At 48.4% G+C, this 27,062-nt stretch overlaps 1 protein-coding gene across 5 annotated transcripts in view; it reads left to right on the plus strand.

The window, feature by feature from the left end:
- Positions 1-27,062, plus strand: part of ZFHX3 (zinc finger homeobox 3) — a 385,515-nt gene that overhangs the window by 120,239 nt on the left and 238,214 nt on the right. Inside the window, exon 1 of one of the 5 annotated variants that reach the window (XM_038147762.1) lies at positions 23,768-23,922. The exons of the other annotated variants lie outside the window; for them this stretch is intronic. The gene's annotated coding sequence lies outside the window, so the exon portion shown is untranslated. Of the gene's footprint in view, positions 1-23,767; positions 23,923-27,062 lie in introns of those variants that run through there. 5 annotated transcript variants of the gene reach the window in all.

Genomic DNA, 27,062 nt, shown 5'->3' on the forward strand with positions numbered 1-27,062 from the left:
AGCAGAAATGCTCCGTGCGGGAACACGAGTGCACCGCGTATGAGCCGGGGGAGCACCCCAGGTCACAGCAGGGCCGGCTGAGCGCTGCAAGGCTCGCTCCCAGATGGATTTTACACTCAGAATTCTGTTCTCCATTCCTCAGACTCTTCCTCTTGTGTTGCTGGGCAGGATTTGCAGATCTGGAAAGCAGCAGGAGGAATGCTTTACCTGCCCGAGGAGTGTGGTGGGACACGAGCCTGCCTGGGTGCGTTTGGGAATGGCTGGGCAGGGAATCATGGCACTGGGGGCAGCAGAGGAAATTCGGGACAGGGTGCAGAACTCTCAGGCAGCAACTACAGGGCAGAGACAGTGATTCCCTTCCCTGAGATGTGAAATCCCCTTTTGTGAACGTTTTGGAGACAACCAGTCATTTGTAAAATATAAAATTAAGATCCCATTTTTTTCAAGCTGAAACTGTATTTCAAATTCACCAGCTGTGTTTTCTGAAGTTCTACAGAAGGGAAACATGATTTGGGATTTCAATTATAGTTCCAAAAGTGACAGCAAATTTGAAAAATCTCAATTCAGCAAAGGTGCTTTTCCTTTGGGGAGTGCTTCAGGAATAAATCCCAGGGAAGGAGTGCATCAAGAGAAAGGAAGAGAGGAATTTTGTGTAAAACATGACCTAGAATTACAATCTGAGTGGGTCCTGTAGGATGTTTTTCTAAAAGAAAAACCACTCTTCTTTGAAAAACTAATTTTGTGGAAGGGAAAAATATCCTTAATTCTAAATGCAGCAGCATGGAGGGGATGGGCACGAGGCCGGGTGCGAGGGAACCTGCTGGAAAGGCAGAGCATCGTGCCGAGGCTCAGGGGCAGAGCCTGGCCCAGGGGCAGAGCCTGGCCTGGCGGCGCTGGCACTCCCAGGGACACAAGCCCTTTGCCCTGTGCCCTGTGCCCTGTGCCCTGTGCCCTGTGCCCTGTGCCCTGTGCCCTTTGCCCTGTGCCCTGTGCCCTTTGCCCTGTGCCCTGTGCCCTGTGCCCTGTGCCCTGTGCCCTGTGCCCTTTGCCCTGTGCCCTGTGCCCTGTGCCCTGTGCCCTGTGCCCTTTGCCCTTTGCCCTGTGCCCTGTGCCCTGTGCCCTTTGCCCTTTGCCCTTTGCCCTGTGCCCTTTGCCCTGTGCCCTTTGCCCTGTGCCCTTTGCCCTGTGCCCTGTGCCCTTTGCCCTGTGCCCTGTGCCCTGTGCCGTGCCAGTCCGGGCGCTGCCCACGGCGCGGGCCGGGGACCGGCACGGACAGGGACACAATGGGATGGCCGTGACTCGGAACAAATAAATAAAACATGCGGCTCGTTCCCCGGCGGCCCTCCCCCTCCCGTCCAGCCGGGATTACGTTTGCCGCGGTCATTTCCCAAGGCCTGCCCGGCAGCGAAGCGCCCCCGGCCTCTCCCGGGGCTGCAGGGCGCTGCCTGCCGGCCCCCGGCCGCTGCCGGCCCGCACACGCCTCGTACAGGATGGTGGCCCAAAAATCATCCCGAGCTCCCACCCGGCCCACCTGATAAACACCCGCTCCCTCCAGGATGGGGCTCCCCGCAGCCCCGCCGCCGCAAAGCCCCGGCTGCGGGGAGCAGGAATACATTTTAATAAGGCTGGGCAGGAGAAAAATGAGTTTGCTCTGCAGTTCTGTTCTTTAGGAACAGAAAAAGGTGAGCATGTTGCAGGGCAGGGAGGGGAAATTTAATATTGCGAGAGATAATGGCAACTATGTTAATATCCGGAATTTTCAATGTACCATAAGTACATTTTGTTTTTCCTTTTAGCACGATTTATAATTAAAGATTTTAATCTGGCTTCACATTGAGTTAATAAGCCCTTTGATTGATTAGGATTCATAAAATTGCCATTTCCCGCTGCTGCTTTGTGTTTCTGGGATGTTCTTTTGAAAAGCCGGGGAAAGGTGAATGGGAAGCGGCCATTGTTTGGGCTGAGCTCCACCAACTCAGGGGGCTCGGGGCTGCTTTATGTGGAGTTTGTCCTCACCAATATCTTGTTGTTCTGCCAAATGAATGCAGATAGAATCTGCTGAGCTACATTTTAGCGATTTTTAGGGAAAACTTGTTGTTGTGTATAATTTCAGCAGGTGTTGCACACAATTGCCGCGTCGTTACTGACCTGCGCTTGATGGAGGAATTTGGGATTAGAAGCAGAACAAGAAAGGCGAAGTATTGGAAAACAAATATATCTGAATACAGCACAACCTTGATATCCGGGCTCTCGCGTGGCTTTCAAATTTCAGTTTACAGTTCTGTGCCCTCACAGTGTCACCTCCTTTGTTATTAGGGGCTGGTGCTGCAGCAGTCCCCGGGTAAAGCACTTGTTAGACAGGGAAATGGAATAAAAGGAAGAGGCCGTTTTGCTGCTCTTTGATCACATTCTACTTGTGTAATTTTTTTTAAAGTAAATCCTGAAGTCTAAATGGGAAAATGAGAGGCAGCTCATGATTTTTAAGCATCTGGTTGAGTGGAGGTGGGCTGCTTTCCTCAGCTGGATCGTGTGTGTGTGTGTGTGTGTGTGTGTGTGTTAGAGGGGGAAAAAAAAATCTTTTTTTTTTATTTTTAGCCAGGGTAAAAGTGACCCTCTTTAGCCCTAGAGGGGCCTCACTGTGTGGATTGAATCAGAGCAAATTCCCTTTGTGTTTCCTGCTCTAAGGGGACACGCTATTGTTGAGAGCGGGGCCTCTCGTACGCGGAGCAGCGCAGGACCGTGAGCAAATCCTTCCCGGATAATGCGCAAGTTGCTTCACAATCGATCCGGCCTCCCCTCCCCCAGCACTCACCCCAATTTACTTGGCACAACTATCATTTCCTGGCCCTTTTATTACCATTCAGATGTCCTACAAACGCAAACATTTGGGCCAGAAGGAAGGGGCTGGGTGAGGCGAGGGCAGGTTGGGGAGCCCAGGAACGCGATGCTGCCGAGCTGCTCGGCTTCGGAGCCGGGGAGCCGATGCCTGGGTAGGGCGAGCGGCGAGCTGGATGTGTCAGCACTTCCAGGGGGCTTAATTAGCTTTAGTTTTTTAATGTAAGTACCTGCTTCCTATTTTTATTTTACACAAAAAAATCTTTTTAATCCCCCACCATTAATTTTCCAGCAGCCTTTGAAACAATTTTGCTTTTAGTTCTCATGTGCCAGCACAGTCTGACAGCGATGAAAAGATGAAAACCCGGCAATAACGCAGGGTTTTGCTTACAAATTGACAAAACCAGCCCTGCCAATCCCCAGTAATTTCCTGCATCTCCATAACTGACCTCACGCATCCAGCCCCGCCGGCGCTGATTGGCGAGGTTAGAATGGGAACGACGAGCAAGGTTCATCCCAAAGAGAAACAAACAAACCAGCCCCGGCGCAAACGCCCCGTGCTCTCTGCGGAGCGGTGCGGTCCCGCTCGGTGCGGGCTGGCCGGGCAGCGGCCGCTCCTCCCGGGCAGCAGCGCTCCGCCGGCCGAGGCGCCGCGAACGGCAGCGCCGGGCTGCCCGCGCCGGGGATCGATGCTTCATTAGGCCGAATTGTCTTTTGTCCATGCAACCTTGAAAACAGTCCCTTAATTACCTGCGAGGAAGTCGGGGACCCTGCTCCCCCCGCCGCTCCCCCTCCCTCGCTGGCGGCGGTGCCGGGGTCACTCGCGGCCCCTCGCCGCCGACGGCGCGGGGGGCGGGGGAAGAAATATGGGACCCCGAGGTGAGAGGGCAGGGTTCAAGTCCAGACTACAGATCTATTGAAGAGGTTTCAGACAGCCAGGCCTCCACTTGACTTTCCATCAGGCTGCCCGATTCCTCAGCGCTGCCTGCGCGCCGCCGGCTCCGCGGGGCTCACTCCCCGGGCCGCAGGCTGCCCCACACCGCGGGACCTGGGGCACGGCTGGGAGCGGGAACCGAGAGGGGCAGCGGGGAGGGTCTCTGCCCCCACACCTGGGTTTCAGGAGAGACGGCTGCACGTCACCGTGGGCCCTGCAAGCAAAGCCAAGAAAGTGCATAAATAATCTTATTTGTTATGCGTTATTAAAAATTCAGAAAGATTTTAAATTCAACTGATAATCTGATCATCCTGAGGGATAGGTTTATATTTAATAGCCAGGTGTTTTACCTATTCATTTGTGATGGAAAATATTATAATGAAGTAATAAACCGTAGCACAGAAATGTTAATCATATATATGTGGTCTGCAAACCCCCTGAAATCACAGACCCCTTCTGCTGTCCCGAGCTGTCTTTATTGGTAACCTCATGATTTAAGATAATTTAGGTTTTGGGACTATGCCCGTAGACCTCGGGGCACGGTTGTTAATAATGGAAAGCTTATTTGACTGCATTATTCTCCTCCTGCATCTTATCTGTTCTGCTGCGAAGTTTTCTAATATCATATGCTGTTTCTTTGTTTCCTGTTTTAGAAGAACGTGGAACAAAATCATGAGAGCTGTTGAGACTATTGCAGATCTGATATAATGGGGTGGAGGAATTACGGGGAGATGAAGAGTTGTAGAGGGGTTCAGCTTTAAAAATTCACAGAGTATTTTCATTTTAATGCAGGGTGGGGGTTTGACTCCTCAGTGATGCTGAGAAATGAGATGCCTTCCAGCGCTCCATCTCTCCCCCCACCTAAGAGCCACCTCCTTCCAGCCTGTGCACACACCCCTCCCCCAGAGGTAGGGGGCTGCAACAGACAGGTGTCCAGCTGCTCTCCTGTGCCGGTCAAAAGCGAGGGAGCTTATTGCAAGTGTCTGTCCCAGGTTTCAGCCCCAGCCCGGGCGAGACACGTCGCCGTCCCTCCGGCTGCAGCAGGGCTGTGCCAACCACCGCGAACCCACGCGGAGCTGCGCCAGGACAGAGCATCCTCTGCCTGGGGACGAGCACTAAATACCAAAGCTGAGCAAATCCCATGGCTGGGAGGTGATCAGTGGAGCCGCGCTCTGTATTCACAGCCGGGGCTTTACTCACGGAGCGAGCTGTGATGTCACCGCATTAAGCTAAAATAACCACTGAACATGAGAACAAGAGCGATGGGGGGGAGGTTTGATGGGGGAGAGAGAGGGAAATAGCAGGCATATTACCAGTCCTGCATGTGGATCACAGAGCCAGATTGTGAGCAATCCCGGCGCTCAAAGTGTCTCCTTAGCAGAAAAGGGAGAGGGAGAGAGAGGGAGCCAGCAGCCAGCCTTCAGTCCCCACCACGAGAGCTCTCGCGGTGCACTCGGCCAGGGTGTCAGAGGGCGTGAGTGCATTTTTCATTTCTTAGCCTTTGTGTGGTCTGCCAGAGGAATTGGATTCTGTCTGTATTTCCATGTATTTGCCTAACCGTGCTGTGTATTTTTATCCTGGATGTGAGCAGGCATTAACACATAAACTCACACGCACTCAAATAGATGTAACGTAAATGGATACACAGGGAAGACATTAAAAATAGCCCGAGAGTCAGCTTCCCACCTGAACTGCCCACCTTGCGGTGCCCAGCGCTGTTCCCATTTCCCAGATGTGCAGGAAAGTGGGGTGTTACTGGGAGGGAAGGACTGGAACAGAAAGGGAGGAATCTCTCTTTCCTGGCCTCTGTAATTAATGTTGGCCTTTGTGTGGCGTGGGGCCAGGGAGCGTTGCTCGTGGTGCTGGTGCTGGTGCTGAAAAACCACTGCTCAGATGGCTGTCCTGAGCTTTGCAGGGAACGTGTCTGCAGAGCTTCGGTGTCAGGCGCCTGGGAAACGAATCCAGCCCCGTGCTGATGTGTTGGGATGCTGCAGGATCATGTGTGAGCGTGTGGAGTGGCTCCGTGTGTGTGAGCTGTGCTTGCAGGCTGTGCTGGGACTGGTGGGAGCTGCACCACACCTGTGGGTCGCATCTGCACCCCACACACGGCGCGCTCACCGCTGGGGGTGTGCAGCTCTTGGAAATCCTGCAAACTGCTCTGCCTCCGCCATAACTCATCCTGCATCCAACCTGATGTCGGCGATGGAGGACAGAAATTGAGGAGAGAGTGGGATTTAACCTCAATTCTTCCCATTAGATTTCCAAGGCGGTGCAATTTATGGACATGAAGATGAGTCTTGTGAGGAAGGGCCAAAAATGCAGCAGTTTAAGAGCAGGGAAGTATCAAACAGTGTAACCAGCTCCAAGTCATAACCCCATGTCATAAAAAGGTTCTAGGGGTAATGTAGCCTTTTCACGGTTTCTTTCTTTTCAGCGTTCTTGTTTCTAGGTAAACCAAAATTAAATTACAGAAATGCCAAAAAAAATTCAAATAAAATTCCTAGCGGTCACTCTTGGGGAGGTGGAAAACGCCATTGTGAAAGCCTGGAGAGTGCTTTGGTACCTGCCAACACCACGGGCACTCCTTGAGGTGGGAAAGGCGGCCAGGCCCAGGGTGACATGGAGTTTGGCTGGTGTTCCGGTGTGCAAACGGTCTTGGTTGCCATGTGTGTGTCCATGTGTACCTGTGTGCATGTGTGTGACATGTGTGTGCACATGCGAGTGTGTGCCTGTGTGTGCATTACCCGTGCAGGCTTCCTGTGTGTTACCTGTGTACAGGTGTGCACCTGTGTGTGTACCTCTGTGGGTGTGTCATGTATGTACATGTGTGTTACCTGTGTACCTGTGTGTTACCTGTGTGTGTTACCTGTGTACATGTGTGTTACCTGTGTGTGTTTCCTGTGTACATGTGTGTTACCTGTGTGTGTTACCTGTGTACCTGTGTGTTACCTGTGTGTGTTTCCTGTGTACATGTGTGTTTCCCATGTGTGTACCTGTGTACATGTGTGTTACCTGTGTGTGTTTCCTGTGTACCTGTGTGTTACCTGTGCGTGTGTCTTCCCTGCACAGGCAGCGATGCTGCTCTTGCCACCCTTTCCCGAGCTGCAGGGCTGGGGACACCGTGGAAGCTGCACCTTTGACAGGTGACCCACGGCTGCTCGGGACCGCCCTGAGCTTGGGAGCCTTAAAGGCAGAGAGAAGAGAGAGCCTTTGCCTCAGGGGCTGAGCAGCAGCGCAGAGCCTGGGGTCCTGGCGAGTGTTCAGTTTTTATTTCTGCAGTAGCCCAGGTTAATTGATAGCTGTTATTCATTCCTGATACATACTCTGTGTCATTATTTGTTTGCTGGATTTCACCTGTGCTGATGTTGGCTGGTCTTTGCTGTGCAGGTGCCCCAGGAGCACCTGCTGGCCCCACACCCAGCAGCGGTCCCACAGCTGCTGATCCACCTGTGCCTCTGCTGCCGGCACAAGCGGGGGCAGCTGGGCTAAAGCGTAAACTGGGGGGGATTTCTTGTTAATCATTTTTTCAGGAGGAAGAAGGGCATCAATCTGAATGCTGCTGGAAAATAAGGCAGAACTTTGGATTAAAAAATAAATTATTTTTTGAGTCTAATTAACAACCTAGCCACAGGTGTTTGGTTTTTTGTCTCAGTTCCCTTTCTCAGGTGTTGGTGCTTTTCCAACAGACATTCCCAGGGAAATGTCTTGGAATCCTTGACGGTGGATGATAAAAAGCAGGTGATGATCAAAAGTTAGTGGTTAGGGCAGAGTTTTGCTTTTCTTTCCTCCTGTCTTTTGCCTCTGTGTAGTGAGAACACGGGAAACACTGGGTGTTATTAGGCCAATGACACCCTAAAAAACTGCTGCTCAGGTTTAACTTCTGCTTTATGATTCCTTCTTGTCATGGTGTACTGAACACAGAACACCGGGCGCTGAGGAACACAGCTGTGGTGAGTCAAGGAGTTAATTGATGGTGATTAGCAGAAAGCAGGATCACCTGTGGGGGTGGGGACTGGTCCCCTCTCTGGGCAGAGCCACCAAGGGCTGGGAACGTGTTACAGGAATGGACCCACAGGGGTTCCTCTGCCTCAGGAATGCTGTGAGGGACTGCTGGGACGAGGTTTTGTCTGCGGAGTCTGGAGGATGCCAGCTGGAGGACGCGGTGGGGTGCCAGATTCTCGGGGCTGTCTGCTGGCCAGGTGCTGCTGCCAGGGGTGAGTGATTGGTGTCACCAAAATCTTGGCTGGGGCTGAGGAGGAGAGGCCATTGTAAAGTAAAATACCAGAAGGAGTCCTGGTTTCCAGCACCTGGGCAGCTGGAAGGTGTCAGTGTTGTGGGGAACAGCTGAATATCTACAGTGCTTGACTGTGACCTTGCAGAGCTGTTGAGGTGGCTTCATTTAGGTCAGTTGAAGCTGTGAGTGCAGAGAATCTTGGAGGACTGGGTCCATCTTGCTCAGGCAGCTCTGGAGTACTCTGTCTTTGTTGAAAGGCGCTTTTCTATTGACTCATAAACCTCAGACAGAGTGTTGGCAGCACCCCCAACACAGTGAAAATGAAGTGGGTTTCCCTCTTTCCGTTGGACCAGCTACACCAAGCCCAGTTCAGTGTGCTGTGGGCTCGAGTGAGCAGGCTGATTTCCAGGTTTTTGTGGGGGAGAGCTGAGACTGAGGTGGTGTCCAAAGACATTTTCTCTGAATAATAAGTCTAGATAGTCCTGAGCTGTATCTTTGCTGAGAACCATCCCTCCTGGTTCCATAGCATCACATGAGTTTGGGGTGGCTGTCCCAGAGCCCTGGAGAGAGGGTTATCAGAGGGTGCATTAGTGCTCTGGAAAGCCCGGCCTGCTCCGGGGTTCTGGAGCCCAGTTATTGCTGATGATAAGCCAGGGTATGTTCTGGTGGTGCTCTGCGTCTCTCCAAGTGCCTGGCCCAAACCTGCAAGCCTTCGGATTTTTTTTTAATTTTAGATTTGCTCTGGAGATGCAGAGTTAATTGTGAACAGCAGTCTCTTGTGCTTCCATGCAGTGTAAGTCAGTAACTTATGGCGAGAAGGAAGAAAAGCATAAACCAAAGACTCAAAAAGTTGGGGTGAGAGCCCAAGCCATTTAAACCAGGAAAGAAACATCTTTTGTGCATCCTGCTCGTGAATTGCTGGGCTGTGGTGGCAGGTTGAAGGAGCAGGCTGGTGGCTGAGAGTTTGGGAGGTGCGCAGCCATGGAGGTGTGGGTCTGGCCCCTCCTTGCCAGGCACCATTTATTTTTCAGCACTTCTGTCTAATTAATATAAGGCCTGCTCAGGCACAGCCGCCCTCGTTGGACGTGTCACTCGTTAATCACGCGACCCTCCTAGCCTTGGGTAATGACCTTGAAAGAATATATCAGCCCATGATGGCGGGAGTGAGGAATTAAATTGTTTCTCTGAGTGCTTATGGTCATTGCTGACAATTTATATGACACAGCTGCCCTAAGCTGGCCGTGCCGGCCATTGTGCCGCAATCATTTTCCCTCCGGGAAGCGCTGGCTGGGCAGGCCCCGCGCGGCTGCCCCGGCCTGGGGAGCTCCTTTGTGTGAGGAGGAGAAGGGCTCTGCAACCTGGAATCCTGCCTGAGGGTCTGAGCCCAGGAATCCTGGGCGGTCTTTGCTGCAGCCCCTCTCGGCGGGTGTGTCGGCGGTGCCGGAACGTCGGGAATGGCGTTGGCGCGCTTGTTCCAACTGAGGAGGGTTCCAGGATCGAGCTCCCTTCTGCAGGGCGTTCCTAAGGTTTGGAATGTGAGAAATGGGCAGGACAGCTTATATAGGCTTGAGATTTGGTAAGATTTGGGTACAAACACATCACAGAATCATGCACATTTGTGTGCAGAATTAGGCAGACCCTTTAATTACCATAAGAACCCACATAATACTCTGTGCGTGTCCATGGAAATGAAGAAGTAAATTTTAAGATACACTGATGTAAGCATTTATGGGTTAATATCTGTATTGTTATATTTTTGTCTTTTCCTAAGTGTTAAATGTACTTGGGAAGGTATTTATTATTTGCCGATAATGAGTAAATGGCTTTCTTAGTTGTTATATATTGGTATCTGCTTTTAGACTGATGAAATAATTTGTTACAGTTATTCAATCATATTATTTATAGAAAACATGTAGCTGAGGATCTAAACATCAGATTGTTCTGCTGTTGCCATATGGGCTGCTTTTATCCAAATATAAACAGTTGATAATTATCACTAGAACTATTGGCTAAAATCACGAAATAGACCGAGAACAAATAACAATCTCATTCTTCATTAACATTTTAAAAATGAAATAGATGTCCTTGTTTATGCCTACAGTAGATTTGGCTCTGCTTTTACAGAACTGTAAATGAACCAGAACATTTGTTTTGTATAATCTATATGGTATTTTATATGTATATTTGTATTGGTGAGCTCAGGCTGCTAGATTTTGAGAAGGCTGGTATATATCCAGCCCCACAGCACTGCTATAAAGTACATATATTAAAATATTCACAGAATCCCAGAATGGTTTGGGTGGGAAGGGACCTTAAAACTCATCTCATCCCACCCCTGCCACGGGCAGGGACACCTTGCACTGTCCCAGGCTGCTCCAAGCCCCAACGAACGTGGCCTTGGGCACTGCCAGGGATCCAGGGGCAGCCACAGCTTCCCCTGACAAATATTGTTTGCTTCCATCTCAGATTCCTTTAAAGTGCTCGGTCTTCTCATAGGGTCTAGTGGCTTATTATTCCTTTATTTTTCAATTTTTTCCTGTTTCTCATCTCTACCACCTCCACGTGTGGGTAGGACAACAAAGGATGTGTTGTCACCTCAGTGTTCTGCTGGCTTGAATACCTCAGGGAAAATTACGCAAATCAGCAGCAGCCACATGAAACATTCCTGTAAAATACAGACAAAAACAAGCAACAAGGCAGAAATGAAGATGGTGACTGGGAGAATATACTCTCTTTGTATGGACATGCTTTTTAAACATGTGGTTAGAGTAGGGAATGAGGGGTTTATGTTCCCTTTTTAGTTATGCCAATGATTTACTGCATGTAAAAGGACAGATTATTTTGTCTTGTTGTTCCCATTTCTGTGTTTAAGATTAGAGTTCAAAAATAGTAGTAGTTCAGTATCAGAATTATCATTCACCTGGGTTTGGCTTTGTTGCACCTTGTCCTTTCCAAAAACCTGAAGAGATTCCTTGCGAAGGGACCTGCTCCCGCCCTGGGAGGGCCTTGGCTGCAGGTGCAGCCTGGCTCGGGGCTTCTGCAGTGCCATGACACCCTCTGAGACCTCGGCCGTGCTCTCTCTGAGCCCGGCCACATTGGCTGTGTGTCCCCTCAGGTGCCTCCGTGTCACTGTGCGGGGCTCGTGTCCGTCCCCCGCACTGGCTCTGTCCCACCTGTGGGAGGACAGCGACCTGCAGGTCACCTGCTCACAAAGAGTCCCTCCCGAGGGCCCATCCCACTGCAGCAGCGGCTCCTCTGAGCACCACTGTGGTTCCAAGGTGAACACCAGGTTGGTGGGAATTGCTCTAATTCCCCGTGGGAGGTGTGCGATCTGGACGTGACTCCAGGGCTCTGCACGGCAGAACCGGCTCGTGGCCGGTCCCTCGTCCCTTTCTTCCCATTGGGAAGAGAACCCGCAAAGCCTCCTCAGCTCAGGCACCCAGCAAGATGTCGCCATTCCTCATTCAAATTCCCTCTCTCATCGGCTGAAGGGCGAGCGAGTGCTGCAGCCCCGTCCTCGCGCTGCGCTCGCCACGCTGACGTCAGCCTTCTTGTGCGGCAAGGATATTTTAAATTTGTTTATCTCTGTGATATCAGGTGGTTTGGTTGCTGGCAGCCCACATTAGCAAGGCAGAGCAGCAAATATGTACATATATATTTATATTTAGCATTTTTTTCTGGTATGTTCAGCTGAAAAGGCTTGGCTTGATTAATATTTTCCGCTGTCCGGTAACCATGGCAATGGGGTCAGCAGATATAATACTTAATTTAATCTTCCAACTGCCTCAGTGTGCATCACCAGTGTCCCGAATAATAGAAAGCCTTTTGCTTCTCTCTCCCTTCCTCCCTCCTTCCCTCCCCTCCCTCCCTCTTTCTCCCTCTCGTTCTCTTGCTTCATATATTATTATCTTCGCCAGTGGCTCCCTCATATGACCCAGAAGGAATAAATGGAGGTTTTGCATTCCATGTATGCGGCTTATAAAATAAAAAAATAAAATAAAAAATTGGAAGCCCCTCTCCCCAGGCAGGCAGATCCCCCCAGCAGCTCGCAGTGGGTCCCCCCTCCCCGGCAGGCTCGGCAGCCAATCTCCACGGCGTGCCGGGGCCGTGGGCAGACGTGGAGCGCTCGGCGCGGCTCCGGCGCGGCCGCAGACGCTCTCCAGCCACATGCGCCCGAGCGGACGTTCCTCCCGCCACAAAGCCACCCAGCTTTGCTCTCCAGGTGGGTCCAGTCCATTGCTTTGTCTTTGCTCGGCCCAGGTCCCCCTTAGGTATTTCGTTTTGCTCTTTCAGCTTGATTTTTTTAAGTTGTTTTGGTTTGGTTGGTTGTTTTTTTTAAACCATTGCAGTATTTTTTCACAGTGAACACTGTCACTTTAGGGTTGGTTTTGCATAAGGAGATGACCTCCCAGACAGATGTAGTCATGGTATTTTAAAAAAAGGGGGGAAAAGAGCATTTTCCTGCTCAAATACTTTGTTGAATTGCCCAGTGACCAGAGGGGAGTGGCCTGGTGCAGGTCAGGCTGCTGGTCTCCTCTTCCCAGCTGTCCCGTGTCACATCTCTAGTGGAAAGAGAGGAACGTTGCCAGCAGGGATTGGAGTCATTATTGGAGAGACGGAAAGGACGTGAGGAGGGAGAGACACTTGAAATTTCCATAACCAAAATTCTTCCTCTTATTTTTAATCAATTTTAACCCATCCTTGAATTTAATCAAAGAACAGTTATTTTGTTTGCTTGTTTTCTCTTTTCTAATGTGGTATTTGGGAAACAGAATGACGTGACCTCTGGATGAGTAAATGAGGGACATTTTCCTTTCCAACTCAGAGGGAATGAGCTTGTGGGTTTTTTTGTTGCCTCCAACACCATTTCTATGGGCACAAGGGCCAAGCGAGCCTGCCAGGGTCTGGGCAGGGTTCTCCCTCTGCTCTCACTCTCTGATGATGGTCAAAGCCCATTAGATGTTGTGACCTGGTTCTTGCCCAGGTGTTGAGTGATGGCTGGAAGGGCTAAAATTGGGAAGGAACTGAAGTTCATCCCGTCAGCCTAGATCTGAGCCAGCGATTTGCTGAACTCTTTGGTCCCAGAGACTGCTGTGGGACAAACGTTCTGGCCTTTTCCCAAAGGGTGTCCATCCTTCTCAGCGAGTGCGGGACCATGACCAAGCTGTGAGCAGGTTCTCGCTGCTGTGAGAACCCAGCAGTGGCAAAACCCCACGATTTCAGTCAGAAATGGCCCAAATTCATTCAGCTGCTTGTAGCTGAGGGTTGGACAGTGAACATGGTGGTCCTGCTGGGTTTGAACTTCATGATCCTAAAGGTCCTTTCCCACCTTAACAATCTGGGATTCTACACATTAAAAAACCCCAAGCAAACCAAATATTGGTCCTCTCTCATGTTTCTGAAGTGCTCAACCATTTTGTTGGGTAACGCTTCCTTCACCTTGTGTGTGCAGCCTGTTTTACGGCTCTTCTGCAGGACAGTCTTCGGTCATTTAATCTCCTGAAATAAATCCTGCCCGCATTTTTGAGTAGAGAGGAGGCCTGAATTAGGAAAACTGCTCTGTCCTTCCCAGGGGGAATGAGGAGGCAGGACAGTGTGGGCTGCTGGAGTCCAGCTGGGTGAGGACCCCACAGGTTCAAGGCTTCCTAGCGATGGACTCCGGCCCTGACTGAATAAATATACAGTAACTTTTGTAGTAACTCCCATCTCTATTTTCTTTGTTCCAGAATATTCCATATATCCCACTTTTTCTTCTGTCTTTTTCCTTTCTGTGTCATTAGCAGAAGTACTGATGCCTGCATAGGCTTCATGAAGAAAATTACTGAGATGGGCTTTAGATTTGATTTAACCTTATTTTGACTATTATAGTTTAATGATTTTTCTTCTTTTAATATGTGTTTAAGCATTTTATGAAGTCCCTTTCTGTCCCATAAATCTACTACATAACCTGCCATAATGCAACTCAGATAAAAAAGTTAGAAATTGAATTTTTTTAGTTTAAAAAGTCTTTAAAACAAATTAATGTTTTTTGATCCTAAACCACCCCAAATCTTAAACTTACTTCTCACAGAATAAGGACCTTCAAGCTTATTTCTCAGGAACAGAAAGAGGATACCAGATCTGTTAGAAGTACAGGTTTTTCTCTCTTTTCTGGTGAAAAATCCAGACTTGGCTGCTGCATCTCACTGGGTAGAGCTGGCCCTGAGCCCCAAACAGGCTTGTGTTAAGTGCATTTCGCCACATGTCCTTTCTCTAATCACGTGGATATTGTGATCACACACACTGTACGTGTGTAAATGTAAGGGCTCTCCCTCTCATGCAAATGTATGCCACAGTATTAAAATATTACATGCACTAATCCCTGAAAATGTAGGAGAAAAATGTGGGAAATAAACAAGCATCCTTTCAGATTTACAGGATTCCTGCCAGTTATTTGCTATTTGATCTAGAAAGAAGAACAAAACTGAGTATAAAGCTGAAGTGGACCCCAAAAGCAGAACAAAGCACTGCTGGCTCCATGGCCCAGACCTGCAACAGCCAGATCAGTTTAAAATGTCTCTGCCATAAACAAATACTGCGAGTACCTGCCTCGGAACAAGCATCTCTGCTTCTCTCCCCTTGCTTTTCTTTGAGCCTTCCACAGGGGCTGGTCCTGCTCAGCCTGGCTTGCTCTCCCACTGAGATCAATGGGAACTTCCAAAGAAAGAGGGTCAGTAATTGTTCCTTTCGAAGGAAAATTGTTTGTGCAAATAAACAGTATTTCCAGCCTTCCCTTTCCTCCCAAAATAACTCTCCTTGCCTCTGTTTGAAAGAGAAAGTGAAGCTGTAGTTTGCAAAGCCCCTGAATGACTCTGCTCGAACCCTCCTTGCCTGTGTGCAAGAACTGAGGGTGCGGAGATTTGGTAGATTTGGGAATATTTTCTTTGCTGTAGTTTGGCAAATGAGGTTTTTTTTTTTTCTGGTGATTTTATTGTTTGTTTAAAATTAAGTCTTAGATGGTGTGACTGAGGGTCTGAAGTAGTATCTTCAATGCTGGGGCAGCTCGGAGCACAGGAGCTTTTTGCGTGCTGGTGCAGAGGAGGAATTTGTGTGCTCCAAAGGGGTGGACTGGCAGGGCTGCTCCATAGGGTTTGTGCTTTGCTGTTTTTCTTTGTTAAGTCTTGGAAAACAGGTTGGAAGCGATCTTGGGAGTTCATTTATTCTATATTTTTGTTTGAGATGTGATGTATCAGAGCCAGCTCTTGCCATACAGAAAGCACTTTACTGTAATAAATAGCAACGATTTTTGCCAAGTTGGGGTTTGCTGACAGTTCCCAGATTTTACACTTCAGGCAGTGTATGTAAATGACTTACAAGGTGTAAATTGCTGCATAGCTGCTGTGGAAGCCATGGCCTTTTTACTCCATTCCAAGCAGAAGCAGCAATGTGCAGGAGACGTGGGCTACGACAGGAGCTGGCTCGTGTTTTGCCCGCGTCCGTGGCATCTCTCAGAGCAGTGGCCCTGTAAGGAAGCTCTCCCCAGAAGAGCACACCTGTGGGTGTGTGCGGGTCCCTGATGCCCGAGGCCTCGCAGAGGTCAGCTTGTGTTGCTGTGCGTTTCACAAACAAAGATAATCCTTGCTTTGAAGGGTTTGTGCTCTGTTTGCGACCAAAGAGAAAAATACTAAAGAAAAAAGCTGTTATTGGAAAAGCCTAATCCAATATTGTTTATTGCTCAGAGTTGTTCTCTGCTGTTTGTAGTTTGAACAGAAGCCACCCCCTGCTTTTTCATTAATCATAATTTTCCCATGCTATGACATCTTTTTTCCTTCTCTAATTTTCTGTTGCACTTTGCTTTGGTGTGGAGTGGTTGGTCGGTTTGTTTTCTTGACCTTCTGCTGTTTCCAATTTGTGACCTGTGTCCACCCTCTGGAGCCCAGGGGGTAAGGAAATGCAGGAGGGGGATCAGGACTGGTGCTGGAAAGGGAGAAGGAATATTTGGGATGAACAGAGCGAGCTGTGGCAGGCGGCAGCCCGAGGGGCCGGTGGCGCGGAGCGAGGCTGCCCGGGCACTGGGCACAGGGCGGGTGAAGGACGGGCCTTGCAGCCCCCGCGGGCTCCGGCTCCTGCTCAGCCGCAGCCCTCGGAGCAGCCCCTCCATCCTGCAGACATTTGCTTTACGTAAAGCAGCTCGCAGCTCTGTGAGTATTGATGTAGACATTACCACAAATCGCCACTTAGGGACCGGGAAGAATTGACTAACTGGTTTCAGATCCAATACACATAACCTGATCAGACGCAAACTTTAAGTACACTTGCAGTCGTGCCAACTGCACCAGCGGGGAAGTGACTCTTCTGCCGGCTCTTTAAAGAGGCCCTGAGGGGAAACCATGAAAAAATAAAGATATGGACTTAAGGCTTGGGCTGCAACGGTTGTAAGGTGAAGAGTTAGTCCTGGCATGAAAGATGAAAACACGACTGCTCTTTGTGAGACTTGTTTTGTAAATATTTTTTTAATAAAACTCTCCAATTTGGGTCTTACTGCCACCACACTCAGTGTGGATTCCTGAAATCATTCTGAATCTTCTTGATATTAAAAGGCCTGGATGCTCTCCCGTTCCTTGAAAAAGGACTGTTCATGCTGCCAGTTAGGAAAACATTGACTTAGGGAAGAAATACAAAAGCAAGTGAGATTCTCATTGTAAGTGTGATGTTTTCCAAAACTCTCGAGATGTGCAGGACAGAAGAGAGACTGGAGCGTGAGCTGCCCCTGGCTGATGGCACGTGTGGGTTGATCTCATGGCTGTGTCTTGGTCTGGGGAGTTCAGCATGAGGGTCTGGGAACAGTGAGCTCTGCTCTGGGAGTGCTAGAGACAGCAGCATTTATATTTTTGGCATTGACTCGTGGTGTCACAGCTGAGAGCTCCACTCAAAAAGTTGGCAGTTGTGAATTTTTTAGTAGATCATAACAATCAAACAGGATTCTGCATGCTGGGATTGAGAATTATGGAATGATCAAAGAAGGCGGGAAGAGTGAAAGACAAATTCAAATAATTAGTGGGAAATGGAGCCTCTTGTGCAGCTAAGTTGGGTGGTTCAGAGAACAAATCTGTGTTTAGCTGCGTGCATCGGAGACAGGAAGGGAGGGAGAGTGGCTGGTGCTCCCGGCCTGGGCGAGGCAGAGAAGCAGCTCCAGGCTTTTCATGGCAGCGCAGCCTCGTCTGCCTGAGCTCGGGGGCTTCTGCTCGGGCAGCTCCCAACTGATGCTGCTGTCCCGTGGTTAGCATTCCCACAACTCAGAATTGCCATGGAAAGCCCAGGAGGGTCCAGCAGGGCACTGAGGACTGTTTTCTTATTACTAAACAGGGAGATATTAACAACACAATGTAGGAATAATAAAAAAAAAAAAGCAAGCAAGCAAAGCCGGCCGCCTGCTCTTTTCTTCTCAGCATTATTATTTGTGACAAAGCCTTTGGTCCATTTTTCTTCATAATTTGCAGGACTCCTAATGGGAACAGCACCTCCCAATTACCATGGTTGCCAAAGGCTAATTTGGTTACCCTCAGGATCCACAATAGAGAAACTGTGTCGGCCCTTTGTAGATATTTGCATACTATACATACCGGGAATGTAAAACAGCTGCCCGGGCCCTATTCCACTATCATGGCAATTATGGGTCATTAGCTTTTTCTTTTTTCTCCCCTTTCTCCCTCTTCTTTCCTTGTTCTCATCTTCTGAACTCTGCCAGGCAGCAGAAGCAGCTGATGGCTTTGGAGGGAGCGGCAGCAGGCCGGGGCTGTGCCCGGGCCGGGGGCTGTCCCCTCGCTGTCCCCTCGCTGTCCCCTCGCTGTCCCCTCGCTGTCCCCGGCACAGCTGCACGCCGGGCGCGTGCCCGAGCGCCAGACGTGCCCGTCGCGCGCACCCTGTCAACGCCCCGCTCCTTGGGGACGCTGCCAAAACTTCCCCGGGCTCCCGGGGGCCCGGAAATTAAGGAAGGGGACAAAAGAGAGCTCCTCTTAATTTGGTTGGGATTCAATTTGTTAATGGCCAGAGCCTTTTAATAGTTTATCTCCCTTTTGTTCTGGGCAGCGTTTACAGTCTCGGTGCAGTTTACAAGGAAGTGATGGTTTTGCATATACATTAATTTTTTTATGAACTGCTAATTTTATTGACAATAAGGATAGATTGAAAGACCCAAAGCTTTTGTGTTGTTTTGTTAAAGCAAATAAGTAAAGCACAAATGTAAATTACATCTCCAGGTTCACATTAGAGGTTTGCAAATAATACTGAGCTAATGGTTATTGCTAAGGAAAATAGCACTGGGATCAATATTCTATACAGTAGAACGCAATACCTCTCTCTCTTTTAATCACCTCATTGCAGAAATGGCATTGAAATTTGAAATCTCATTTTCTCCATTTGTACAAATTGAACATAAATCATTGTGAGTGAGGGGAGGTTTCGGGCAACTTCACTCTTTGTGGGATTGCATTGCTAATTAGTGCTGGAGGGAAAGGGGATAGAGCCAGGGCTCCACTGGACTCTGACCTGCCCGTGGATTGGTCTGTAAATAAAAAAGCGGGGAGTAAATGGTGGGCTCCATCTTCTCTGCACCGGGGTCTTCAGAGCAAAGGCAGCACTTGTTTGAGTCATTTCTCACCACCATGAAAAGTGGGTAAATAATGAAGAGCAAAGTGCTGACATGGCTTTGGTTGGTTGAGTGTACCTGGTGCTGCACAAAGCACGAACTCGGGGCAGCTGCTGCCCGGAGCCCGGGGTGAGTCTGGCCGGGCTGGAGCACCCGGGTGTGCCTGCTCAGGGGCTCTGCTGCTGCTCGCTCTGTTGGCAGGGCTCAGGGCAGCTCTTACAGTGTCATTCCTGCTGCTCAGGCTCTCTAGTTTGCTTTAGTAGTGCTTGTGAGAGGAGTACCCACGGAAGAACCTTTGTTGATGACTTGAAACCCTTTTGCTGTGGGGTACCTGAGCTGTCCTGAGCACGCTGGCAGCACGTGCCGTGTGTGTGCCCCACAAGCAGCTCATCCAGACTGATCCGGGACATCACAAACATTGGGAGAAAGGCGATGACTGTTGGGTAAGAGATTCAGGCCAAGAGATGGCAGAGATTTGGAACAAACAGGGTTTTATTTGTCTGTGTGGTGACAAATCCTGTGAGTAGGATGCTACTGTGAGTGTTACGGAAGGAGGAGTCGAAGTGACTGGGAAAGGTTCACACAGAGTGGGAGAGTTCCAAGCATCACCCCATGGATAAAGGCTGTTTTAAATTATTCACTATCAGTCCCAGAGATTTATCACTACACCTGTATTTTTCCATCATTTTTGTGCTTTCTAAACCACTACAATAGGAGATAAATAGGGAACTTTATGGGAGAAACTGTTATTAAGGCTCATTATATAAATTTGTTCTTGCCATCTTCAATAGCTGAAAGTGAAGAAAATAAATAAAATACCCTTGGAAGTGAAGAACAAACACGGAGCTGGCAGAGCTGCTAGAGGAGAAGAAATAGCTCAAATAATTTTAGAATGTTGGGGGCAGAAAGCTCAGACTCAAACCAAGGGATGATTTGGGTCTAGACTATTGAAGAGAATGAAAAAGAGATCAAAATTATTAGAAATGTTGATTTTAAATCAAGATGCTATTTAAAATGCATATTTAGTTTTAAGGAAAGGTAAGTATACATGACAGAAGTTGGCTCATCCATGGCTTGGCCTGTGCTGTCAAGTTCCAGCACATTGAGAAAACATAAAAATATATATGTTTAAACAAAAAAATAGTTCAATTTAAACTCTTCGGGGTAAACACGCTAAAGAGTGGGCAGGAAAAGAAATTGGAGGTAAAATACCCTCCTGATAAATGTCTTCCTTCAAAAGTGGTGGACTTCGGGTTTAGGCAGCTGTCCGTGTTGGAGCAATGGGGAAATCAGCTCTTTAACCAGTAAACTATGGACAGACATTTATTTATTTATCTGTGGTGTGATTGACTGGAGGGTTTGCAGTTTTGCACATAGAACAGCTTATTTTGAAAACACAAAAATACTTTGAAAGTTGTGTAATTTGCTAACGTGTAGAGAGCCACGGGGTCTCACAGAGTCCCCAGGGATCAGTCACGGGCAGAGGACTGGGTTAGCTGAGCTCAAGAGGCTGGCAGAGCTGGTATGCTCAGGACTGCTGTGGAAAACAGCACATGGAAGAGATTTGCTGAAAACTGCTCTTCCCAAGTGTGAGGTCTTTGGGCTTGCTGGCAGGAAGGTCCAGGTCAGGGCACCTGGACGAGGGACAGCGCTCTCGGCTGAACGAGGCAGGGGGATCGTGCTCTATGAGTCGATATGTTTCTTCTGGATTTATCATCTCGTGCTCTACAATATAAATGTTTATAAATTAAATGCATTCATAACTAAGTGCTGCATAAACAATTGATAAATAACTACAGGCTGCGTGCACGGATACTCTGATGTTTGTGTGCCCGGTAAGGATGAGGCACGAGCAGCTCAGCTCCTGGTGCTGCAGAGTGCTTGGAACAGTGGCTGTGAATTATCTGCTCCTCATATTGATGGGATATTTCTGGAGCATAAAGATAATAATTAAAGTGTCACTTTTTTTTAGTTGCATTCCATATGAAGATCTGCTCAATATTTTATAAGTTGTATTTAGCTTCACTGGTGCCAGTAGAGAGAATTCATTTTGGGAGCAGACTAGATGAGAAGCTGCTATATTTTTAAAGAAGCTCCCAGTACAGGCAGGCTCCAGCAATCCCAGCTGGCATGTGCCTGGAATGCTGCATGCCTTTGGTGCTGGCAAATGTTATAAAGAGCACGGATTCCGTGTAAAATAAAGGTCTGTCCTTCCTCCTGCCCACGTGCAGGAGCTGGCCAAAGCACAGGGCCCCAGAGCAGGACCTCACAGCGAGGTGTTTCAGAGCCAGGCATCCTGAGTGAAGGGAATTTCTCCCTGGAGCAGTGGTAGCAAATGATGCTCTGGGTAAACAGAGCAGCTCCTCAGAGTTTGTGCCTCCAGGCCGAAAAAGAGAGGGTGTGGGAGGAGGATGAGCAGGCCGAAGGGAGGCGAAGGCCTTGCCTGAGGGTTGCCTCGTGGGAAAGATGCTCCTCCTGCAAGGTTATGTCTGTAGTGCTCCTCGGGGTGAGATACAAACGTGTGCCTAGGCTCCTCAGCTCCCCGAGCCGGGGCAGAGGGCAGCTGGCAGAAGTGCTGTGGTGACACAGAAGGGGCCAGGTGTCCCCCGGCAGAGGAGCAGGCAGCAGGAACGCGGGGTCAGCCGTGCTCCGCAGCACCTGGGGTGAGGAATCCGCCCACAGAGCCCTGTTTGGCCAGCCCCCGGCCCAGATATCTCCCCTGCCCCAACAGAACCTCACGTGTGTGATGGAAGAGGTTTTTACAAACCTACAGAGCCCAGAAGGAGAGAATTATTGTATGAGTAATAATAAGCACTTAAATAGCACTTGACAATTTGATTGATACAAACATTAACAGATTAACTCCTGCAGGACCTGGTGATGGATCTGTGTTTCCCTGTATTGCAGTTGGAGAAACTGAGGGATAGAGGCAGATTAATTTCCTTGCTGGCCCACGGTGTGTTGCTGGCAAAGGCAGAATTAGAGTTAGAGACTTCTTAATGACCAATTAGCAAAATTATGAAACAAAAGAGCGATAGCTCCAACAGCAACCTCCAGGATCAGCACGAGAGGACACTGCATAGCCTCGGTATCCTATAGGCAAGTAGTAATTTTAGTCAAGAGTTCATAATTGTATCTAGAAATAAGGACTATTTTTATCATGTGTCTTGCCTTGCATTTATCCAGTTCTCTATTTCACGTCTGCAGATTCTGGCTTTGCAGATATTTATCTATATTTAGATGCATGCAAATACAGCTTTAGCAGTAGAACCATAAAATACAGCCATCCATAAACTAACTGGGATATATGACTCTCCCTACTTATTGGCACTGCACTTTTGGGTATGTACATTAAATATGTGTCTATTTTACTACCTGGAGAACACAAAATGAGTGAAATCCAGCTATTTGCCTATTACTCTTTGACTGAAAAATTGTGTATGTTTATAGTTGAGATAGATACACGGCTCCTGCTGGGCTGCGGTGGAGTCAAGGTGTAATTGATGACTTTGGGATGAGGGCAATGCTCACAAGGAGGGGCCCCTGTGTGACTTACGGGGCTCAGCCCAGACTAATGCCAATAAATCGTTGGTGTCACGCCACGTCTCGGTGTATTTTGGGTGTGCTGCATATTTTACAGGCAAACTGTTTCAGAAAGATGTTAGAGACTTCAACAAATGATTTGTGCCATTTTTCATAGACTTCTCCATGTGAAGGCAGACTGGCAGTTACCAGTACCAAGTTGTACAAATAAGATTTTAGAAACCTGTACTTATACAAAGCATGATCTTTGTATATGTAATAATGGGAAGATTTTAAGGTCAAACATATCTCCAACTTCCTAGGTGTAAAGTGCTTTCCTCATTTGATAAAATACCAACATCCTTATTCTGTTCTTAGTGAGCTGCAAAAGTACTTGGTGGCCCAGATCCTGTCACCAGTGCCTGGATGCTGTTCTGTGCCTCACCTCAGAGTTGGGCTGTGCGGATGAAATTTTAGCAGAAGTTAGGGATGTTTGAAGTGGAAGGGATGGGGGAGAGCGAGGGGCAGAGAGGGCTGTGTCCACACATGAGCACCTACACCCAGCCCCTCTGATGGCAGCACAGGGCACACGGGACTTGATATGGGGCATGGAAAACATCCTGATGCATGTCAGCTACCACGAGTTGATGAGAGAAAATCCTAAATTTCTACTGGCACTGACCTTGCTTTTTGACTGCTTGTAGCCACCCTGGTGGCCTTGTGCCCCCGGGTCCTTCTCTGTTCCCCAGAGGCAGCTGGTGTGGCACGGGGCAGGGGGGCGTTTCCAGCACGGGGGCTGATTTAGTTGTAATTTAGAAACGAAGGCGTTCCCGACAAATCAGGCAGTGCTGTAAGACAGGAATTCCAGTGCAGGCCCAGAAGCCTCATTGCAGTGCTTGGTGAGGGGATGGAGGAGGCTGAGGCACCAGGGCAGATTGCCGTGGTCCCTCTGCTGCCCCAGCCCGGGTTAATCCCTGCTGGGCCCCGTGGAATCAACTGCAGGGCCCAGGAGAGGGACTCCGGCCCCTCGGTGTGCCCGTGTCCGGCCCAGATGGGACATCAGCAGCCCAGCATTTGGAGCATAATAATAATTCTGCAGATCAAAGCAGCTCTTCTTCAGACAATTACAGTAAAATTGAAGCTCTCCTCCAAGAGGAACGCATGCCCTTGTTGTGGTTTCCCTTTTTTGCCCTCCTTTTCTTTCTTTCTGTCCCCCCCCTTCCCTTTTTTTTTTTTTTTATCCTTTATGAGCAAATTGCTTTTTCAGGGCTATAGAAAGAACCGATTGGAAGCTGAAATCCTCCCTCTCTGCCCAGGGGTGGGATTCCCAGGGTTAGACATGTAACATCTGAAGGGTGATTTTTTTAAAATTGATATCCGAGAATAAAAGAGAGAATAGTAGGAGAAGCTGATCAGGAATGAATAAAGTCTCCTTTTAAGCTGAAATAACCTTCCCCCCCCCTCCCCAATTTTCCCTCCAGAAAAGCCGGACTGTAATTGCTTGCAATCACTCGGCACAAATTGTCTGTGCGTATTTGCTTTTTAATTTTGTATAATCTGGTCCATTTCGCTCTCTCTGCCTTTGAGCTTAACCTCTCTCTTTCTCTCCCTCCTTTTCTCCCTTGCATGCCTTCCCTTTCTCTCTCGCTTTAATTCTTCGATGCTGCTAAAAAAAATTATTACTAATTCACAATGATCTTTGATGGCTTTCACTAAGGAAAAGGCACTCAGGAAAAAAAAAAGAAACTGAGTGGACATGTGCTGCAACTGGTGAGATTTCCGTGTTATCTTTGAAGTGTTTGTTAATGTGTGTATTTATTTCATTTCTGTTTCCTTAAGACTCAGCAAGCTGGTGTAATCCCTCCGTGGGATGCCGTGCCCCGCTCTCCGGGCGGGACGCGGGGTGCGACCCCGCTGTGGCATTGCTGCTCGTCTGTCGGGAGCCCCAGGCCCCAGCCAGGATCAATGCCTCCTGCAGCTGAACGAGGGGCTTCGTAAAGAACGGTTCCGAGACGTGAATTATGGCTTCTGAGGTGCTTAGAATTTAAGGTTCTCGTTCAGATTTTGCACTAAAATCTTCTTCGAGCCGATGCCTGTGAGCTGCTCTCTCAAGGTTTGGCCCAATGTTGGAGTAGAAGCCTAGCTGAAGTGCCGAAAAAAATTTTGTGTGCTGGAAGATGATAGTAGAGGTCCTGGTAATGAGAAAACGCAGAGATACCATCTGTCAGAGTAGCTTCTCATCATTAATGCTGTAAACATTTAAAGACGAGTCCATATAGCTTGGTGGTCTGTCAGCACCAGGGAGGCGATCGAAAGGCTGAAGACTTTGACCTCGTTGCAGTTTTTTGATTTTATTTTTAGAGCGAGCCCTGGCTTTGGCAGCTCCCTCTGCAGCCCCGGGCAGCTGGGGTGTCCTGCTCTGTCACTGCAGGGCCCAGCACCCAGAGCAGCGCTCTGCCCTGGGGACCCTCAGCCAGCGGCTCCTCTCCTTCCCCTTCCTGCCCTGCTGAGGCTCCCCAAAGCTGCTGCAGTGTCCTGGCTCCGTGCACGAGGTCCTGCTGCCTGGCAGTGCCTGAGAACTCCTGGAGTCTCTCTGAGATTTCTGTGGATGACTTGCTGCAATATCATGTTATATCTTTGATTTGGGAAGTCTTGGTTCAGTATTTGGCTGCTGCGTTTTGGGGCTTTTCCCTGCCCTGTTGTTGAGGATTTATTTGGTTTGGGTTTTTTTCCTCATTGTGACAGTGAAAAATGTTTTAAAAACAAAAACCAATGAAAATTAGTGTAGTAATATGTATTTTCTTGTAACTTGGGATTTTCCTTGCCATTTCCAGAAGCAGTGCTTTCACCCCTCTCGGATTCCGCTGGTAGTTTGTTACAAATGCTCTGAGTTGTTTACTTCACAGGAAACATTAAGGCTTTAATTTTTTTTAAAGAACTTCTAACGAGTAGTTCTAACCACGAGCAGAGATATTTGTATGAACAGTCCCGAGATCTCCCCTAACAATTTTGGAAAGATCCCCACATGCTTCCCCCATGTCACAGGAGGGTGGGGGCTCCAGACCTGTCTGAAATCCTCTTGCTGTTCCACCGGGTCCTACTTTCTGCAGCTGAGAATTAACTTCCTATTTGGAATCATTCTGTGCTGGGATGCTGCTCACTATCTGGTTTCTCTTGAAATTTCTCCCACAGGTAATTTTTTTTTTTTTTTTAATTCATAATACCTTGAAATGGAAAAGAGAGCTAGCCCATGGCTGCATAGAGAAAGCTGAAAGGGTCTGGATTCCATTCTTCAAGCTCTGGAGGGATCAAGGGGCTGGCAGGCGCTGGCCTTCAATCTAAACAAGAAAAGAAAATTAAAAAGAATAATAAGGAAAGGCAGCTTTACTCTCAAAACAAATAGTGGCTAATTCCCAGCAAACAAATCTGTAGGAAAAACCTGAGCAGTTTCAGAAGGAAAATTCCATGTATATTTCTCTTGATGCGTTTTAGGTTTGTTTGTAACAGATTTATAATCCTGTATTATTCAGCTTTTCATTTGAAATTCCAATGAGCTGTTTGAATGGTCTGGTGCAGGCTAGGAAGTAAAGAGCATAAAATAGTCCCATTGACTTATGATTTTCTGCTGACTTTTTCATTGTCATCCCATATCTTCATTCTCTGTCATCAGAGCGTTCCGGGAATGTCCTCTGTTGCCTGTCTGATAGCGCTTTGGAATATAGGAAATGGGATGAATTGCAGATGACTCAATAATTTATTCAGATGTGGTCTGTCATCTCTGGGCAGGCTTCAAGCGCACGTGGAGAGTGGGTGGGAAATTTTATACAAGTTTTCTTCCGGCTTCCTCCCCAGACCATTGTTCCTTTGACTCGTGGTGTCTTCCTCAGCAGCAGAGCCCTGTCCTGGAGGTTTCAGACCGGGCTGCAAGGATGGGCATGGGAATCAAAGCAGCACCTTGTCTGCGTGACGTCTCGGCAGTGACGCCACCGCTCCTGCTGCCACACAGGATGCGCTTTCTGTCAGCTGAATTATTTTTCTGGATTGACCTTATGCTTTTGAATGACATCTTGGTGGGAAGAGCAGGAGCTCTGTGCTGGACCACAGGGTCTGCGAGTGGCGAGCCCCCGTTTCAGCTGGTTGAGGGTGAAGGTGGTGTGTTCGGCTGGAGCTGACTCTCACCCAGCCCCTGTGTGAGATTTCTGATAACTGTGTCTTCGGACCTTTTTGTTCCCCTGAGCTGTCTCTTCACAAAAGATATTTCAGGGTCTTTCAACCAGTTAGGAAAGTTCATTATATTTTTAATACAATGTGGAAAAAAAATTAAAATAATGATTTGATATACAGGCATTGATGAAAGATGTATTTTTAAAGTAGTAAATTAAAATCTCATTAATATTTCAGTGAGAATATTTTGTGCTTATCTGTTTCATCTCTATTTTTGACCTATGGCTTGGAGTTCACAGCATGAAGGAGATGGTGAAATCTGTTCACCATAAAATGTTAATTATAAGTAAATTACAGCACAAACGTTCAATCAGCCACATTAATTCTACATAAAGTGAATTATTGTAGCAGAAAATTTTAAAATGTGACTGAATTTTATAATCTGCATCCTCCATTTTCTACCTTTGCTCTTAGTGCTGTGCTGCTCCTCCCCAGCATGGCTGAACTCTGTGTGCTGATGAGAAATGCTTTCTCCTTAGGTGATGTTAAAAAATAGAAGAGCACGATTTGATCCAGGTGTTTGCAGCTACTAAATGCCTCTTAAATACAGAAAATTCTCTTTGCGCAGCGAGGAAGCGCAGTAGCAGCTGCAGGGCTGGAATGGCAGGAGCTGGGGGTGGTGGGGCTGGCAGCCCGAGCACTCTGACCTGAGCTGGAGTTACCGCAGCCCCACGAGTGTTTGCAGG

Source organism: Motacilla alba, chromosome 11, assembly GCF_015832195.1.
Source record: "Motacilla alba alba isolate MOTALB_02 chromosome 11, Motacilla_alba_V1.0_pri, whole genome shotgun sequence".
Classification (NCBI taxonomy): domain Eukaryota; kingdom Metazoa; phylum Chordata; class Aves; order Passeriformes; family Motacillidae; genus Motacilla; species Motacilla alba.